The sequence below is a fragment of the Saccopteryx bilineata genome, chromosome 8 (assembly GCF_036850765.1).
Source record: "Saccopteryx bilineata isolate mSacBil1 chromosome 8, mSacBil1_pri_phased_curated, whole genome shotgun sequence".
NCBI lineage: Eukaryota > Metazoa > Chordata > Mammalia > Chiroptera > Emballonuridae > Saccopteryx > Saccopteryx bilineata.
Genome location: NC_089497.1, coordinates 53,700,663 through 53,720,097, shown reverse-complemented (window position 1 = coordinate 53,720,097; position 19,435 = coordinate 53,700,663). Strand labels below are relative to the sequence as shown.

The following is a 19,435-nucleotide window of genomic DNA, read 5'->3' as shown; positions in this document are numbered from 1 at the left end:
GGTCATATTACAGTATTGAACAAACTGAGCAAACGAAAGCACCTTCCCCCTCTTCAAAGACAAGTGCTGCTGTCCTTGGTCCTGAGCTCACTGTGTAGTCGCTACTTGCAGTGGCTGCTGTCCAGCCTGTCCCAGGACATAAGAACCAAATGAGAAATGCTGAGATAAAAGAGACATTAAGATAATCAGGGAGATAAACAAATATGAAGAAGCATTGAAGGAACACAGACATGAAGAAATTACCATAGCGAATAAAAAGGTGTTGTTTTCAAATAATTGCAGTAACCAAGGAAAAAATCTCTAAGCACATCACACACCACACACACAGCACACACACCACACACACACACTCCTCACTATGGGACTGAGACAGCATGAACTACATAATACTATGTCTTCTGATACTCTGTTTAGGTTTCTGGATAAACTGGCTGACCTATCTGAGGCAATGGGTTGGCCAGAGAAAGGTTTCTAGAATTTTAAGCCACTTTTAAATCTTTCCTTAAATTATTACCATGAGTATCTAAACACTACCCAATTCAGTTCAATAACTATTTATTGAGCACCTATATGTGTCAGACAAAGTTCCAGTCACTGTGGGGACAATGACTAAAAAAATTTAGCATTCTTGACCTAGAGGGACTTTTTGTTTAGGGAAAGAATCAGATACATCAACATGTAATTTTAATTCAATGTATGAAACACAATGACAGAGGTACACACATATAAGAAAATTCCAAAGGGATAATAGAACTGGAACTCTAAGAAAGTATCTAAAAAGTGAAAAAGCAATAACGAGAGAAGAGGCAAAAGATTATAGCATCCTCAGCAAGGTCTTGAACTGGACAGGATGGTAGTAAATACTGAAATGAAGTCTCTCTGGGGGTTTAGGGGAACAGAGAAGAGTATCCAAGGCATGGTAGATTTTCCCCCTTGACCCAGACCCTCTTCAGAGTAATAGAGAGATGAGTTAATGTTTGCAACAAAGCTCCCCCCGTGGACCTAGCGTAACCAAGAGCCTGCCTAAGCTAGGAACTAACCAAGATCAGAAGAGTCTGATTTGTGATGCTTGCTATTTCTTTAGAAAGAAGAGATAACATTGTCAAGTGATAAATAGGAAATCAGGGATAATCTGAATATCTCATAAAGCTAGAATCCTTCTCCAGAATTATGGAAAACAAGGAGCAGAGAGATATCTGCAAAGGGTTGCCTAGGTAACCCTCATTTCTGCTTACCACAGGACATACTAAGCCACACATTCCAGGGACACCTGGTAAACCAAACAGGCTTCCTAATCCTACCTCAAAAATGGGTGTGGTTGGGAAAGGCCAAGTACCTCATAAAACTGCATCCAAATTTCTGCATATATGTCCACATGTATCTATTTTTCTGAGAAAAGAATCTGTGTAATTCTGGTTTTCATCAGATTTTTCAAAGGAGTTGATGGCTCTCTAGATGATTGGAAACCATTGGCCTAAGGCAAAGTTTAAATGAGACCCTGTAATTTATCTCATGTTCTAACCACCATATCCTATTACTCAGCATCTGCCTCACTCATGGCCCAATTTCTAACACTCACTGTTTAGTTGGGACTTAATGCTGTGGTTGGGCTGGTGGAGAAAGTGGCTGGAGAAGAGAAATGATTTCGATTCCTTAGTGTGGGTAAATGAAAGCTGAGGCAGAAGATGGGAGGTAAAGACTGCACACAAGATCCTACCCTCTAAGGATACATTTCATAAGAGGTGGTTCTGATTTCTCTCATTATGGAGTTACTGAGGGTCAGGAGAACTGAGGTGAGATGTGAAAGGAGTTTTATAGATGCCATGGCAGTACCTCCCCTGGAAGTTTCCCAACTGAAGGTTGCCCTGGTTTCTAAGCCCTGCCAGCAGAGGAATGACACACTGACCCCTCCGGGACCCACGGGGGCTGATGATCAGGGTTACAGCCAGCCGAGTGGGTCTGCAAAGTTATTTAGCAAGATCCCCTGGAGGCTGGTTTGTTGCAGGACAAGAAGGGGGATCTCAAGTGTTCCTAGTCAGGGAACCACAGCATCCATGCCGGGCCACTGTTTGCTCTAACAAGCCATTTTGTGCATGAGATGGCAAGCTCCCCCCGAGCAGGCACGCCCTGAGACAGCCCTGAGTGAAGCACTTACTAGCTGTGCACATTGGACAACTTACTTAATTCTCTGAGTCTGTTTCCTCATAGGAGATACCACCTACTTCACAGGTGATGATTAAAAGAGAAAATCTATTCAAAAGTACAAGACACATAGCTGATGCTAAGTTAACATAACATTCCTCTCCCACGTTCATCTTAGTATGGGACATGGCACACAGATGTTCAATAGTAAGTGTTTCTGTGAATGAGCAAGTGAGTGAGTGAATGAGTAAATTCATAAAACAACAGCTAGAAACTGCCTCCTCGCCTTTCCACTACACACTAGTAAACCACACTGCTCACACTCATCTGGGCGGTTCTTCTGAATTTTTACTGTTTCTCTCCCCTACCAATCTGGGCTATTTGGCAAGCACTCCAACCACTCCTCACCCCTAAGCCAGGTTCGCCAGATGCAAAGGAAAGCCTCCCGTCCCCAAAGGGAGACCAGCTATTGATTGAGCTGATGGAGCACTAGCACCCTCATCCTATGTTCAGAGAGCTTTGAACACAGGCACCCTCCCCCCACTGATCTCTATGTGCTGGCGCCTGTAGCTAGCACACCTCACTCCCTCATCCCTGGCTCCTGTCCTCCCTTACCTATGAGGATGGGTTCCAGACAAGGCATAAGGGGCCGGGTGGCGCTTCTGAGAAGTACCCCCACTGAAAGTGCTTCCCGATAGCAGCTCCACCGCTGGAGAAGAGGTAAGCCGACATCTACCTGCACACAACACCTGCAGAGCCCCAGGAAGCACCCCAGCTGCCTGTAGGGAGAAAGACCCAGAGGCCTACGGAGAGTCTGCGCTCTGTGGACCTTTTCCTTGGTTGGCTGTGAGCTGTCAGGCCGTTGTGAATGGAGAGTCCACAGAGGAAGAGAGGCAAGAGAGGTTGCGGAGCCAGGTGTGGAGGCAGAGGGGAGTGGCAAAGAATACCAACGCGGGGGCTTCAGACCCTCAAATCCACCTGCTCCAAAAAATAAGTGGCCCCAAGCGACTAAAATTCTTTGTTTCATGCTCTCTGGAACTAGTTTCTCGTTAATTCTCCAATACTTAGAATTTTCTCCAGTAACGTGAGCAGAACCCTGCCAGGAACCTGGAGTGCCTGGTGCTCTTTGCTCTTCTCCAGCCCCTTGAAGACAAGGGGCCATTGCCAGGATCCCGGAGTCAAGAGGTGGCCTTGTCCGTGGATGAATGTGCACATGTACTCACAACGCAGTTCATATGCTAAAGATTAGAATCATGTGAAGGTAGAGAGTACGGGTGTTTATTCTGGCTGTATACTGTTGAAATAATCATACCACTGGGGAGTGGGGGAGGCGGAGCAGGGTGTGGGGGATAAAGGGTGATGCATGGAGACTTGACTTGGGGTGGTAAACACACAATACAGTGTAAGTTGATGTGTTGTACAATTGTGTACCTAAAACCTGTAGAATTTTGTTAACCAGGGTCACTCAATAAATTCACTAAAAAGAAAAGAAAAAAAAAAAGAAAAATTGCACCAAATCTAAATCTTCAACCACAGGGAATTGGAAATACAATCCATGGTATATCCACTCTATTAAATATGGCTTACTGTACAAGAATAGTTAATGCCATGGAAAATTTCATGGGGTATTGTTAAGTAGGAAAAACAGATGATAAAACAGCATGTACAACCTTATTCTATTTTATATATATACTGATGTGTGTGTGTGTGTTTGTGTATATAAAAATCTCATTCATACATGTACACAGACAGCAGTTACATCGGGAAAATGGGATTATGGCTGATGGTGTTAATGTTTCTTTAATCTTTTCCAATAAAATTTTTCTTATTGTTGAAATAATTGGAGAAGAGCAAATTCCCTCCTTTGTATATTAATTTTCCATAAACAGGATCACTGAATAATATTCATGCACTTAAAAGTTTAATAATTAGGTTGTTGTTATGATAACTGTCTATAAACAGCATGTTAAACACAAAGTTATTTAAAGCTTAGGACAACTGCGTTATGCAGCTGCTCACTCTGTGATGTGATTCACAGCAAATAAAACACAGCTACCATTCATCACATAAAATTATCATACAGCTAAAGGTACTGAAGTCCAAAAGAGCTGTAAAAAGGAACTTAAATTTTCATTAAATGTCATTTAAAGATTTGCCATGTATGCAGATAGGATTTATCTCAGGAAAGCAAGACATTAAAAAAGATTCAAGTAAAATAAAAATTCAAATAAAATCAACATGTTATTGGATTTAAAAAGCTAAATATCATAGCAGATATCTGTTGAATTCATCTCTAAGTACCTGTTATGTGCCAAAAGAATTTTATACTAGACTTCCATTTGGAGGAATTAATGGATGAAAGTAACTAAACATTTTTTGAGGGGAGAGATGGATAATGGGTCAGGTTTGCCCTACTACATATTAAAAAAAATTTTTTTTACAATTTTTTTTTTCCTTTGGTATTTTTCCTAAGCTGGAAACGGGGAGGCAGTCAGACAGACTCCCACATGCGCCCGACCGGGATCCACCCGGCACGCCCACCAGGGGGCGACGACGCTCTGCCCATCTTGGGGCGTCACTCTGCCACAATCAGAGCCATTCTAGCACCTAAGGCAGAGGCCACAGAGACATCCTCAGCGCCCGGGCAAACTTTGCTCCAGTGGAACCTTGGCTGCAGGAAGGGAAGAGAGAGATAGAGAGGAAGGAGCGGGGGAGGGGTGGAGAAGCAGATGGGCGCTTCTCCTGTGTGCCCTGGCCGGGAATCGAACCCGGGACTCCTGCACGCCAGGCCGATGCTCTACCACTGAGCCAACCAGCTAGGGCTTTTTTACAATTATTAAAAGGTAAGATTGCCAGCTTGAGCGCAGGCTCATCTGGTTTGAGCAAAGCTCACCAGCTTGGACCCAAGGTCCCTGGCTTGAGCAAGGGGTTACTTGGTCTGCTGTAGCCCCATGGTCAAGGCACATATGAGAAAGCAATCAATGAACAACTAAAGTGCCACAACGAAAAATTGATGCTTCTCATTTCTCTCCCTTCCTGTCTGTCTGTCCCTCTCTCTGACTCTCTCTCTGTCTCTGTCAAAAACAAACAAACGAAACGAAAAAAAACAAAACAAAACAACAGTACTTGTTTTGCCTGACCTGTGGTGGCGCAGTGGATAAAGCATCAACCTAGAACACTGAGGTCGCTGGTTCGAAACCCTGGGCTTGCTTGGTCAAGGCACATATGGGAGTTGATGTTTCCTGCTCCTCCCCCCTTCTCTCTCTCTCTTTCTCTCTGCTCTCTAAAATGAATAAATAAAATATTAAAAAACAAAACAAAAAAAATAAAATAAAACAATTATTAAAAGGTAGAACAGATACAAGAATTAACATACAAATGAATGGAGCCTGATTTATGGACCTAATACAGATCTGCCATATTTAAGAACCTAATAATATGATAAGGGAAGAATGTAAAGCAATGGGGAAAAGACATTTATTCAGTAAATGGCACTGGAAAAACTATTGGGAAAGAAAAATCAAGTTAATCTTTAAAACTTCATACCACACAGCCAAATAAATTCAGCCAGATTAAAAACCCAATCTTAAAAATGATATTAAAAAATGTCTGGAGAGAAAATATGGGTGAGTATTTAAAATGGTTCCAAAATAAAAAAGAACTCTTGAGAAATGAAAGCAATGGAAGAAACTGAGAAGCAAAAGACTGATGGTTTTGTCTGTGGAAAACTGTAAACTACACATCAGAGTATAAATAAAATTTAGACTATAAATGACAAGCAGGAAACATTCACAACAAATCTGACTGAGAATGGATTAATACTACTCCCTTTGAAAAACAGGCAAAAAATATAAGTATACATTCCCAAAAAAGAGAAATGGCCAATAAGGAAGAGTAATCTACCTAATTAGTAATCTGAGTAACGCAAACTAAGTAACAAGACGGTTTAAAATCCATTAAATTCGCTGAGATGTTGAAAAGGCTATACCTCCATGCTGGCGAGACTTCAGTGTGAGCCCTGCCTGCCCACATGCCTGCTAGAGAAGTAAAGTCGCTACAACCTTTCCAGAAAGTGATTTGGTAACATCAATCATGAATAATAATATTATCCGGAACCAGTGACCCAGTGACTCCCCTAAGGAACTAAGGAAAATTAGGACAAATATTTGAGGACAAGGGGTTTCAAGAAGTAGTTTTTATTGTAGTCCCTAACTGCAAGCAGCCTAAATGTCCAACAGAGGCAACAAGTTAGATAAACGAGATAGCTATATACAGAACACCGATCAGCCATTAAAATTTTTATTTCTGAGTAATTTATAATTTCATGGAAGATGCTCAAAATATGTAAAGTAAATATTAGAATACTAATGATATATGTATTATACATATGTTAGATTGAATCATGAAATTACTGAGAATCAAGAAGTTTCTTATCTTCTGAAATTGCCTTTTGGTATGTAGTTCTAAATTGTGGGATTATGGGGATATTGCATTTTCGTCTTTATACTCTTATATAGTTTTCAAAATTTCTACAATGCATTTGGATTAAAATTTTAAAATTGGGCCCTGGCCGGTTTGCTTAGTGGATAGAGCATGAGCCCGGCATATGGAGGTCCCAGGTTCACCCCCAGTCAGGATACATAAGTGAAAGGGAGAGAGATGAGAAGCATCAATTCTTTGTTGTGGCATCTTAGTTGTTCATTGATTGCTTTCTTATATGTGCCTTGATGGTGGGGGGGGGGGTTCCAGGCAAGCCAGTGACCCCTTGCTCAAGCTAGTAACCTTGGGCTCAAGCTGATGAGCCTTGCTCAAACCAGATGAGCCCATGCTCAAGTCGGTGACCTTGGGGTTTCGAACCCAGGTCCTAGGTATCCCAGTCTGACACTCTATCCACTGGGCCACTGCCTGGTCAGGCTGCCTTTTTGATTTTTTAATATCTATGCTCTTCGTCTCTCTCTCCTTCAATTTATTTCCATGTTCTAGAATTTGCCCAGAACAAGTAGCAGGGCCCTTAAAAACATCTGACCTGGGATGTCATGTGTGTCTGTCATCCCCCTTCCTCCAGGAAGCCTTCCTAGACCAGACAGGAGAGTCATGAGATTCCTATTGCCCAGAAGTAGCCAGCAGAAGTTCCACAGTCAGTAGAAGTATCACAGAAGGGAAGGCAAGCAGCCTCCTAGCCAGGACACCTCCCCACTCATGTCACTGCCACCCCTTTAAAGCTGGGACTGAGGCTGTGGTCCATGTCCTGCGGGCTCACAGGAAAAGGTCAAGGCCCACAGGGAGAGAACAGCCAGCAGCTTACCTACCCCAGCCTGGGGGTGAGAATTAATCACAGTCACCAGGCCTGACGTCTTGTGTTCTGGCTGAGTGTCTGTCTGTCAGAGTCCTCACCCACACATGATGAACATTCAGCTCTTGGGGACATGTCCTCTGTCAGCACTTCTGGACTAGGCTGCTCATGGAGCTTGTGGGCCCAATGAGGTGGCAGAAAGAACATGCCACTTGGAGTTAGATGGCCTGGGTTCAACTCATATTAACTTAGCAACTCTGAGGAGACTCCTCACTCTCTGCCCTCAATTTCCTCAAGTGGCTATGTCAGTACTACCCAGTAGGGATTAAATGAATTCAAGGTAAAACAGTTTCTAAACTGCAAAGCCCTATACAAAAGTAAGGGATTAGCTTGCCCCCCCTTCATGTCTCTAATACAGCATTTTCTTTATGGAAGCAATTACAGATTTTATGCCCTTTTTTATCTTGAAGCATGTCTGTGCTTAAGCTTAAGGTAAAGTCCTCCCCCCCACCAGTATGACCAGCAACCTCAGGAGAGAGGCAGTCCCCTGTACTGATGAATGGTCACCAGTACAGAAGAGGTTTGGGTCATCCTGTGCCTACCTGCACTGCTCTGGTGCCCAGGTCCGAGGATAACAATGTGCCGGTTATAACCCTGAACTCTTGGTAGGCATTGGTCCACAGGGCAGGTGTGGGGCTAGATGTTGGGTAACTGTGCTCCCAGCATGGGGTGAGGTTCTGTACATTGCTCTCAAGGCACTCCTCTTAATTTCTGTGTGTGTAAAGTCTTAGCACACCCATAGGACACTCAGATGAACAAAACCTAGAAAGACACTCAGTTCTTCATGAAGTGCCAGCCCCATTCGAGCCCCAACTCCTCTCCCAACCCTTCCCTCCTGAGGACTGAATGCATCCTTGCAACCCTATAATGCATAACAAGGTGATGGCCACCCAGAAAGATGAGGTTAAGGCCTCTGCCCCCATTTACACCAGCTTCCTAAGTAAAGCATTACTTCCTCTCACCTTCTTCTCCCACTGCCCTCACCCAGAAACAACATTTTTGTGTGCCCAGCAGCTTTACAAACAGCCCATACCAGTGAGCTGAGCAGAGACAACAACCTTCTTTCTCTGCAGGTCACTGGACTAAACATGCCCTGAGAGGACCCACCAGGGGCCAGAACCAAATGAAATGCCTTAGCTAGAAAGTCCTTACCAAGCTGCTAGTCCTTCATCTTCACTGAGGGCAAGGGACTCAGGGCCTTGTCACCATGGGTCTAGAAACCCAATCTTACTCAAGCACTCTCTGCTCCATCCATATGGTCTGAAGCGTACTCACACTGCACAGGCATTCACATTAAAATGCGAGGGTGGGCCCTGACTGGTTAGTCAAGTGGTTGGTAGAATGTTGGCCCAGTAATATAGATGTCTCAGGTTCAATTCCCATCAGGGCATACAGGAGAAGCACCTATCTGCTTCTCCACCCTTTCCCCTCTTGCTTCTCTCTTTCTCTCTCTTTCTCTGTTTCTCTCTCATCCCCTCCTGCAGCCATGGCTCAATTGGAGCAAGCTGGCCCCAAGTGCTGAGGATAGCTCCATGGCCTCTGCCTCAGGTGCTAAGAAGAGTTCAGTTGCTGAGCAACAGAGCATTGCCCCAGATGGGCAGAGCATCACCCCCTAGTGGGTTTGCTGGGTGGACCTTGGTCAGGGCGCATGCGTGAGTCTGTCTCTCTGCCTCCCCTCCTCTCATTGAATAAAAAAAAATGCAAGGGTGCGTAGATGACAGTTTAGAGCTTTGATATCAACACAGCATCCACCAGATACATGAGGCTATTTAAATTTTGATTAATTAAATAAAATTAAAAATTCCATTCCTCGGTCACATTAGTCACACTTGATGTAGCTAATAGCCATCATATTGGAGACACAGACAGAGAGCATTTCCGTCACCGCAGGGAGGTTCTATTGACAGTGCTAGCAGTTTAGATGGGTTGATACGCTGCAAATGGTTAAGTTCCCTGAGGGCAGGTCTGAGGCAGGTCTCTGTCAAGAGCCCCCATAACCAATACTGAGTGGGCCAAAAAACAGTCCATGATACAGCCAGCAAGGACCCAGAGAACATGAAACGCAGGCCTGCCATCCAGGGAGCCACAGAGACGGCATCCGTGGTCTAAGCATGTAAGCCTGGGAGGCAAGTAAGTGACTGCTGTCTCCTCATCTTTTTCTTTTTTTTTTTTTCCTTCAGGAAGTATGACTATTAATTTTTGAAATCTGATTAAAAGTTACTAGTTGTCAAACCTCATGGAGATGCCCTCAAGCCTCTGCCACTTTGGGGGGCGGCTGTGCCCGAAGCCCAAGAAGCCCCAAATGCTCAGGTGCCCTAATGGAAAAATATCTTCATAGAGCTCGGAGACTCGATGTTTCTGGGAGGCAATTTGAGAACTTGCAGGTGTGCTGTACTTTGCAGTGTCCAATCCCTCTGTCGAGGCAACAGAAAGCAGGATGGTCACAGTAGAAATCAAGCTGCCTTCCTACAGCGAGAAGCCAGCCTGCCCACGGGCAGCCCCCAGTCTAACACGTGGCAAGGTGAGAAGTCGCTGAGAAGACTGAGTGAAGGGAAAAAAGCCCCTGAGCAAACAGGTTTGACTTGTTCTGCTCTATTCAGAATTTTAAGGATAGCCTGATTAAGAAAATCCCTGCTAATTTAAAAAAATGAGTTTTAGGGAATTTTGGAGGTAAAGCCTCCAATAAAGACATCTTTTTAAATATAAAGTATCATTTATTAAAATGAGACCAAAAAGGAGAAAAATTAGTTGCTTACAGAGGACAAAAAAGACCAGGCCCTCTAGATATTTTCAATACCAGAAGTTCAACCTATACACAAGAAAAGGAAGAGAACCACTCAGAGACCTATTGGCTTAATTAAGAATGACTGGTACACCTGACCAGGCGGCGGTGCAGCAGATAGAACATCGGACTGGGATGTGGAGGACCCAGGTTCGAGACCCCGAGGTCGCCAGCTTGAGCACGGGTTCATTTGGTTTGAGCAAAAGCTCACCAGCTTGGACCCAAGGTCGCTGGCTCAAGCAAGGGGTTACTCGGTCTGCTGAAGGCCCATGGTCAAGGCACATATGAGAAAGCAATCAATGAACAACTAAGGTGTCGCAATGAAAAACTGATGATTGATGCTTCTCATCTCTCTCTGTTCCTCTCTGTCTGTCCCTATCTATCTCTCTCTCTGTCTAATTAAAAAAAAAAAAGAGTGACTGGTACAATTAGTGTTTGCAGCTAATAAGTTACTCAATGAATATTTGATTTCTATTCTATAGAGTATGGATGTTTTTGGTATTTGTTCATATCTTGTAGTGTAAAATAATTTACATTGTTATTTCCATGTTAAGACATTTTTTCTTAAAACAGTAAAGTTCTCTCCTGCTTTTGGAATGCCCTAGCAAGTTGTTCACATGGAGGATTCATCAATGTCCAACTCAAAAACTAGGTTACTGAGCATCACTATCCCTCAGTTTTCCCATCTGCAAAACGCAACACCAATCTCATAGGCTATTGTGAGAATTAACTGAGATTATGTGTCTGCCTTGTGACTGGCAGGCAGCAGGTGTCCAGTAAGTACTAGGTGATGGAGTAAATGAATGAATTAATGAAGTGTCTAGACGGTGTGACTGATTCATCACCGGGCTCAGCTGTACAAACCTGGAAGCAGCCAAACTGTAGAAACCAGTGACAATTTAAGACACAATCATCCACATGCCATCAGCTGCTGAAATTGAAGGCACAATAGCTGGAAAGAAATAAGCTGCCTCCAGAGACCACGTCCAGCAAATTCAGATCACTGCAAAAGTGAGGACGTTATAGTTCCCGTGGAAACTCTAAAATTTTGTGATTTTTGTGTTTGTGCCAATGGGAAGAGTAGTCAACAATCTCATCATTCCAGCTTTGGGGTACTAGGATTAAAATCCTTCCATCACAATCCATATATAGAATTGGAAGTGTTCGCCATCTAACTGGAGTCCAGGCATGCGGAGCAACTGAGTCCTAGCTGTCGTACTGTTCCAGGCTGATAACGGCCCTGACATGGGAAACAACACTAGGCTAGAAATCTGAAGACCCGAGTTCCGCCATGACATTTTCAAAGTTCTGGCCTTCGTTTTCAACACCAGTAAAATGAACAAGCCAGACAAAGTGATGACTGGGGCTGTCCCCTCCCCAACTCTGCTATTCCCTAATGCTGCTTTGCTGTGGAAGAGATAATGGCCAGTGAGGAGTTAGAGAAGGGGGCAGGCAGCCCAGAGGAAAAATGAGAACCTCTGGGGTGAGCATCATGCTGGGGAAATACCATCTTTAATTAACAGTAAAATAAACCATTAGTTTATGTACATTAAGGGAGAAAAACTGTTGCAATTAAACTATGTACTACACACCAGAAACTGTAAAATGCATCCTGATCTCAGAAACAGCAAAATGTGGGAGGAAAAGGGACCTGTTAGAGTCGATAAAATATGGGAACTAGCATTACTGGGTGCTTGTTATAGTCTAGACACAGGCTAGTGTTTTATATGTATTATTGTACTGTTTCATTTACTTCTAAAGTAAGCTTGTGAAACAGAAATGTGTAAGAGATCAGCATTTGACAGGGGAGAGAAATGAGGCATGGAGTGTTTATAGAACTTGCTTAATGTCATTTAACTAGTAGGTAAAAGAGGTGAGATTTGCACCCACCACTATATCACTCCAAACTCCATCTTCTTAACCCTCTGCCCTTTGAAGAAAGGCTGAAGCATTTGATATAAAGAGAAATGAGTTCTCTGATAGAGGTAGGACTGATCCACTAAAACTGTCAGAATACTTTAAAGGAGCTTATTAGGATAAAATACTTTGAACTGGAAGGAGCCTCAGAGATAAGGGTAATACGAGCACATATTTTCCAATGAAACTAAAGCCCAAAGGGGTATGTCATTTGCCCAAGGTTATAAGCCAATTAATGCAAAAGCTAGAATTCTAGAATTTTGCCAGGTAATAAGATCAAGCTCACAAGTCTATAGTTTCCTGAGTCTGCCATTCCTGTCTCTTCAAGTTCTAGGCATTTCCCAATCTTTACTCGATAATTTCTTTTTTTCTTTTTTTTTTTCTTTTTTTTGTATTTTTCTGAAGCTAGAAACAGGGAGACAGTCAGACTCCCGCTTGCGCCTGACCAGGATCCACCCGGCACGCCCACCAGGGGGCGACGCTCTGCCCACCAGGGGGCGTTGCTCTGCCGCGACTAGAGCCACTCTAGCGCCTGGGGCAGAGGCCAAGGAGCCATCCCCAGCGCCTGGGCCATCTTTGCTCCAATGGAGCCTCGGCTGCGGGAGGGGAAGAGAGAGACAGAGAGGAAGGAGAGGGGGCGGGGTGGAGAAGCAGATGGGCGCTTCTCCTGTGTGCCCTGGCCAGGAATCGAACCCAGGACTTCTGCATGCCAGGCCGACGCTCTACCACTGAGCCAACCGGCCAGGGCTCGATGATTTCTTAATGATTTCCCTGTGATCACAGAGGTACAGTCCTCCAGCATCCCAGGATACAGTTCCTTAAGGCTGAGACACAGAGCCACTCTCAAAGCAGACAGAACAGTTCTAATCCTCCTACCTCTCGAAACCCAGTATGCTTCATTTCTCTGGGCCTTGTGGTGTCACATATAAAATGAGGCCAACAACACCAACCTCACACAGAGGTACACATAAAGTCCCTTTGGCACACAGTAGAGGGACAATCGATGGCACTTATGCCTATGACCGCTGAAGTGGCTGGGTTCTTTTACTATTATCTCAGCTTCTTGGCTGTCAGTTCTTACATAAATAATCAATCTTGCATTTTATGAAGTGAAGTACATTCTCCTGGCGGAAGACAGTGGGAGCCGAATGACAGGCCTGTCTCCTTAGCTTCTTCATCTCCCTCAACAATAGACTGGCTGGCCCCCAAGCAGAAAGCCCAGCACCCCTCTACTGTTACTGTTCACAAGCTGGCCTCCTGCTGGTTTTAATCCTGTTACCTGCCCTTCCTTTAGATTTTTTTGTAAGGCCTTTAAAAAGATCAAGCTTCTTGAAGAAGTCCCTTTCCTCTCATAATTCAGCCTCCTTGTCATAAAGTGAAGGCCAACCCCTTTCCAAGGCAGAGGCAGCCCTCGAGACTTCACAGTCACTGGAAGCTCAATCAAGGTCAAAGCAATTTATGTTCTACCTTCCAATCATTAGGGACTGAGTGCCGGTTCAGGGAAAGCCCCTTCCTACCCTTTGGGGGATCTTTGTGTGCTCCTAGTTACATTCGTGCTAGAAGACAATGTGTGATAGTCACACTGCAGGCTTCCAGGAGGAAGGGTGGGCCCTCAAGCTGGGAAGTAAAAGTGCCACAGAGGCTGAGTAGCCAGGAAGTGGGCTGACTGTACAGTCCTACTTTCCATTTTAAAGACAACTATCTAGGGGTTGAGGAGGTGGGGGAGCGGCATGTGTCCAGCCCCACAGTGCAACCCCGGGGGTTGAAAGCCCAGCTGGTGAAATCAGCAAGCATAACTGAGACACTGGTGCCCCTGGTGACAGCCTCCCTCACAGAACACGGGCTTTGTCAATCAGGCACCACAAGAGCCCAAATTCCAGCTCCTGCCCTTGCAAGCCTGCCTGGCTGGTGCCGTTCTTGCTGCTTTTGTGGACCATGCAGTAGATGTTGGCTCCCACTGACTAAAGGTTCCTACGTAGGTGCAGCCTCCCTAAGTGCCTTCTGTATTTTATGTTGTTTCATTCTCACAAGTAACCCTATGAGGTACATACTATTTTCCACATTTTATGGGTGAAATGCTAAAGATGAGAGAAATCAAACAATTTACCCAAAGCCACAGAGGTAGGAAATGATGAAGTCGGGATTTAGAACTCAGATCTACCCCATTCTAAAGCCTGTGCACAAACCCCCCATCACATGATCTATCTCATCAAGTTCCTGAGTCACCTGGTCGAGGTACATCAGAGCTTCCAGTGCCTTCAGGTGGGGCGCTGGCTGTGTTTGGTGCAGCCCAGACACTGTATCTGACGTGTCTGGGACGAGCAGCCAGCCCAAGTTTCTGTGGAGTCCCAGGACAGCCAGGCCGCTGAGCGTGTGCCTGCTGAGGGCTGCAGTTTGTGCCCTGCAGCCAGCCCTGTGATCTGAAACCCCAGCGGACGGTTCAGGGTATTTCTCATCCCTTGCCTTTCTCCTCTCCTGACAGGACTAGAGGGAAGTATGTCTTACCTTGTGCCCCTAAGTCACTGCCTGGGAGGCCCGTCAGGAGTGCACTGCTGGCACCCAGGTGTCGAACCACGGACTTGCCTGACCCAGTGTCTCCCCCACTTGCAGACGCCGCACACCCCTCACAGGACTGCCTGTCTCCCTCCCCCACCGGCACTAGTGAAGCTGGCCTGAGGGAGACTGGCTCTTGCGATGCCCCGCTGGGCCCCGTGTATTTCACGTCTGACTGTCCGCCTCTTCTAGGTCAGCAGAGCAGCCCCTGCGCGCTCAGCCAGACATTCTGCCAAACCCTTCAAAAGTGCCAATGTCAATGTTGTTTTGAGGTGGGAAGTCAGTTTTCTTCACATAGACAAGTGACTAAAACATCCCATAAAATGTTGTCTGAAGCATTTTAGAAAACAAGCAGCTAAGTTAAAATAGAATGTCCCATGAGACTCCCATCCTACTGACTACTGATGACATGGTAATTATAAATAAAACAGCAAATATTATTACAAACTTCAAGTATTAACTTGAAACTAGCTGGTACAGTCGGCAAAACACTCCTGGAAAGTTTGGAGAACTCATGTAACACAGTAAATTCAAAAACTGTAAATGCAACTTGGAGGAAGTCTCTGTCTGACTATGGGAATGGGATTGTATTCTTCAATGTGCCACCCTACCCAGAAAACCCTAGGGCTAGACCCAAGAAGCCTGTGATCACCTGGACTGACCTGTGTCCATGGCGGCGACTGTCTCTCCCAGGTCTGTAAGAACGGGCCAGGGACTGGCCAGATGCTCGCCGAGCCATCCCCTCTCCTCTGAACACTCCAGCGCGCACACTCCCCAGCCTCCGTGCACTGAGGGGCAGCCACGTGACTGAGCTCCAACCAATGGAGTGTAGACAGAAGTGTGACATGCCACTTCCAGGGTGGGCCCACAAACCCATCCCACGTGTGCCCTCCCTACTCCCCCCCCCCCGAAAGACTGGGTGCAGAGCCTCCAGGAGAGGACTCCCAGAGCCTCAGGGACAGCAGAGTCACCGAAAGGAAGGAGCGCGGGTCCTTGGTTGTCACCTGTAACATGAGCAGAAATAAGCTTCTCTGTGTTACCCTTGGCCCCTGTAGTGATTACAGCAGTGAACCTGTGATGACCCATAAGCATCAATGCTGACACTGTTGACATAATTTGGGTGAAGTAGTGTGACAGACTGTAGAGACTGAAGAAATTACTTTCCATCTCCATTCCAGAATCTTACACCTGGTGTTCATGTATTCTGTAGAGGGTAGACATGGCTTCTTAAAAGCAATGAGGAACATGTAAGTGACCTGGCTACAAAACCTTCGAGAGAACCTCAGAGAATAAGAACTACAAGCACAGGGGACAGAAAGGACCTAGGTCCCACCACCAGAGGGGAGCTGGGCTCTCCACTCTTCCCTCGGAAAGAGTTCCCCCACTTGCATGCCTCTGACAAACACAGGTGAAAGGACCGGGTTAATCTGAGAGAACAACAGGAGCACAGGTAGTAGTATTGTTCCTATTCCCGGAGCTAAACCCCCGGCCTCGTCCCTGACCCAGCCTAACTCCAGTTGTATCTCCGCCATCAGCAGGCGCTTCTTCCCACTGACAAGGGGCCCAAGGTTCAAAACTTCCCACTGGCCTGACCAGGAGGTGGCGCAGTGGATAGAGCGTCGGACTGGGATGCGGAAGGACCTAGGTTCGAGACCCCGAGGTCGCCAGCTTGAGTGCAGACTCATCTGGTTTGAGCAAAGCTCACCAGCTTGGACCCAAAGTCGCTGGCTCAAGCAAGGAGTTACTCGGTCTGCTGAAGGCCCACGGTCAAGGCACATATGAGAAAGCAATCAGTGAACAACTAAAGTGTTGCAACGCGCAATGGAAAAACTAATGATTGATGCTTCTCATCTCTCTCCATTCCTGCCTGTCTGTCCCTGTCTATCCCTCTCTCTGACTCACTCTCTGTCTCTGTAAAAAATAAATAAATAAATAAAAATTAAAAAACAAAAAAAAACTTCCCACTGTTCTCAGGTCAGACAGGGGAATGATCGTTTGCTCTACACCTAACATATGCCAGGCCCAGTAATGACCTCATTAAATCCTCCTATAGTCTTTCTTCAGACAGATAGTATCTGCATTTAACAGATGTGGAAACTGAGGCTCAGAGAGGTGAAATGATTTACCAAAAGTCAGACAACTGGAAAACAGGACTGTGAGAATGATTTTTATTCGTGTCAATCACCATAACTGATTGGAATCCTCCCTTAAACAACTAACTACTACAACCAGTGGTGTGCTAGAGCCTGTTTGTTCTGGCTCCCAAGAGAAAACTGTCATTTTCAAGAATTTTGCCAGCTGGTTGTTGAACAGGTTGGCAGCTTGAGACCTGTGCAGATAGGAGTGTTTACACAATGGAAATCAGCAAATGTCACAAAGCTACAACAGACCTTTTAATGCTCCTTGGAAACATTTACCTGCACATCACTAGCTACACCTTTCTATGGGGACCCAAGTGGGAAGAGAACACTGTTTTTGCTGTAATTTCAGGCAAAAAGAAGCAGAAGAAAAGATTGCCAGGATGCAGACATTGCAAATAAAGTTATCAAAGGAAGGCAAATGTTACAAAGAAACAAAAGAATGAGAAAAAGCTCTGTCTTCACTTAGCTCAAGCTTCTGACTTCCACAAAGAGTTCTCCTAACAAGCTGGTTGGTAGGAAACAATCGAGAAGGACAGCACTAGTTTTAGGCAGTGACACTGTGGAGACCTGCTATGAAAAGTAAGATCTTTTTTTTTTGGGGGGGGGGGGGTCGTGCATTTATTTTCTCTTTTTCTTTTTTAAAAAAGTAAAAGGAAGAAAGGCCCCTCCCTCCCAGCCCCCAATGTCCACGGGGCATGGAGGAGGTAGGGCCAGGGCCGGCCCCTAGGAGAAGGTGTAAGAGTCGAAGGCCACGGCATTGACACTGTAGTCCATGGGGAGGCGGTGCCCGATGTGCCCGGCCCCTAGGTTGGCCCCGCCCAGGGCAGAGGAGTGCCTCAGCTTCATCAGGATGAAGCTGAAGAAGGAGTTCTGAGCCTGGGTCTCTCTGTCCTGGGTCAGCGCCAGAAGGAAACCCTCCTGTAGCAGTTCCCAGCTCTTCCACACAGAGCCCACACACAGGATGGGGAGGCCACGCTGCCCTTTGAACAGGACCGGGTCAATCTCGGGCCACACGGCCACGTGTGTGCCCAGCATCTCCCCAGCCTTCCTGAAGATACAGCGGAAAGGGGGTCTCCCTGCTGAGCCCCTTCTGCAATCTTCCAGCAAACCCCAGCAAACCTGCACTTATCAAAGTCCCCGTACAGGTGTACAAGGATTCCGAGCCGGTCTGGCACCTGGAAATAGTAGAACATGGCCTGTTTGACGTAGCCAATGTCATGTGGCGCTGCCTCTAGGTTGTCAACGGAGTCAAACACTATTTTCACCGCTTGGTGTGCAATCCAGTAGGCATCTGGTGTAGCTGTGGCGATGGAGCCAGCGGCACCGGTGGTGATAAAGTAGCTATCACTCAGGTGGGGAAATCGGTCCCTCAGCTCCTCCATCAGGATCCTCCCCATGTCCTCCTGCCCCCACCACTTAGGGAGAGGACCAAGCTTTGGAGAGGCACCAAAGGATCGACCCCTGCTTTCCATTTGGCCCTGTTCACCATCTCGTCGATCCTCTCCACACACTGTCTGTCCCGATCAGCCAGTGGTTTGTGCTGAGTCCATCTGCTTCTGCCTGGATCTGTCCATCCTCTGAGAGAAAGGACCTTGGACCGTGTTCCTCCCCCCTCTACACCCCCGTAGAGCCCGGCCATGCTGATGCTGCCGCTGCCGCGGATCCCGCCGATGGCTGGAAAAATAAGATCTTAAAGAATAAATTTTAGGCCCTGGCCAGTTGGCTCAGCGGTAGAGCGTCGGCCTGACATGCGGGGGACCCAGGTTCGATTCCCGGCCAGGGCACACAGGAGAGGTGCCCATCTGCTTCTCCACCCCCACCCCTCCTTCCTCTCTGTCTCTCTCTTCCCCTCCTGCAGCCAGGGCTCCATTGGAGCAAGGATGGCCCGGGCGCTGGGGATGGCTCCTTGGCCTCTGCCCCAGGCGCTAGAGTGGCTCTGGTCGCGGCAGAGCGACGCCCCGGAGGGGCAGAGCGTCGCCCCCTGGTGGGCAGAGCGTCGCCCCCTGGTGGGCGTGCCGGGTGGATCCCGGTCGGGCGCATGCAGGAGTCTGTCTGGCTGTCTCTCCCTGTTTCCAGCTTCAGAAAAAAACAAAAACAAAAACAAAAACCAAACAAACAAAAAAAGAATGAATTTTAAACTAAGGGATAAAGGAGGCATTACAATCCCCTTGAGGTAAATTCTGAAACAGGGATTATTTAAAAAAAAAAAGAAAGAAAGAAAGAAAGAAAGAAAGAAAGAAAGAAAGAAAGAAAGAAAGAAAAAAAGAAAGAAAGAAAGAAGGTGCAGTTAGCACATGAATGCAACGGCACCGATAACCCAAAGCAGAAGATGAGACCACAGGATGCATTCCGAAGTCAAAGATAAGTGACTGGGATACTTCGTCTGATCCACTGCACATGATTTACCTTCTGGAATCAAAGTGCACCTGAGTTAAATGAGCATGCAGTGATTTGATATTTGGGGAGAGGAGTAGAAACTTATGGAGTGGTCAGGGGCAGTCAGCCTGCACTCACTTTTTTCTTTTTAAGTAAACATTCCACTTTTGG

The 19,435-nt window shown here is 46.1% G+C and overlaps 1 protein-coding gene and 1 pseudogene across 23 annotated transcripts in view; both read right to left on the bottom strand.

Moving 5' to 3' along the window:
• The window catches only part of KALRN (kalirin RhoGEF kinase), a 735,103-nt gene that overhangs the window by 544,676 nt on the left and 170,992 nt on the right, over positions 1-19,435 (bottom strand). The window lies entirely within an intron of this gene.
• On the bottom strand, positions 17,511-18,527 carry LOC136311945 (N-acetyl-D-glucosamine kinase pseudogene; annotated as a pseudogene).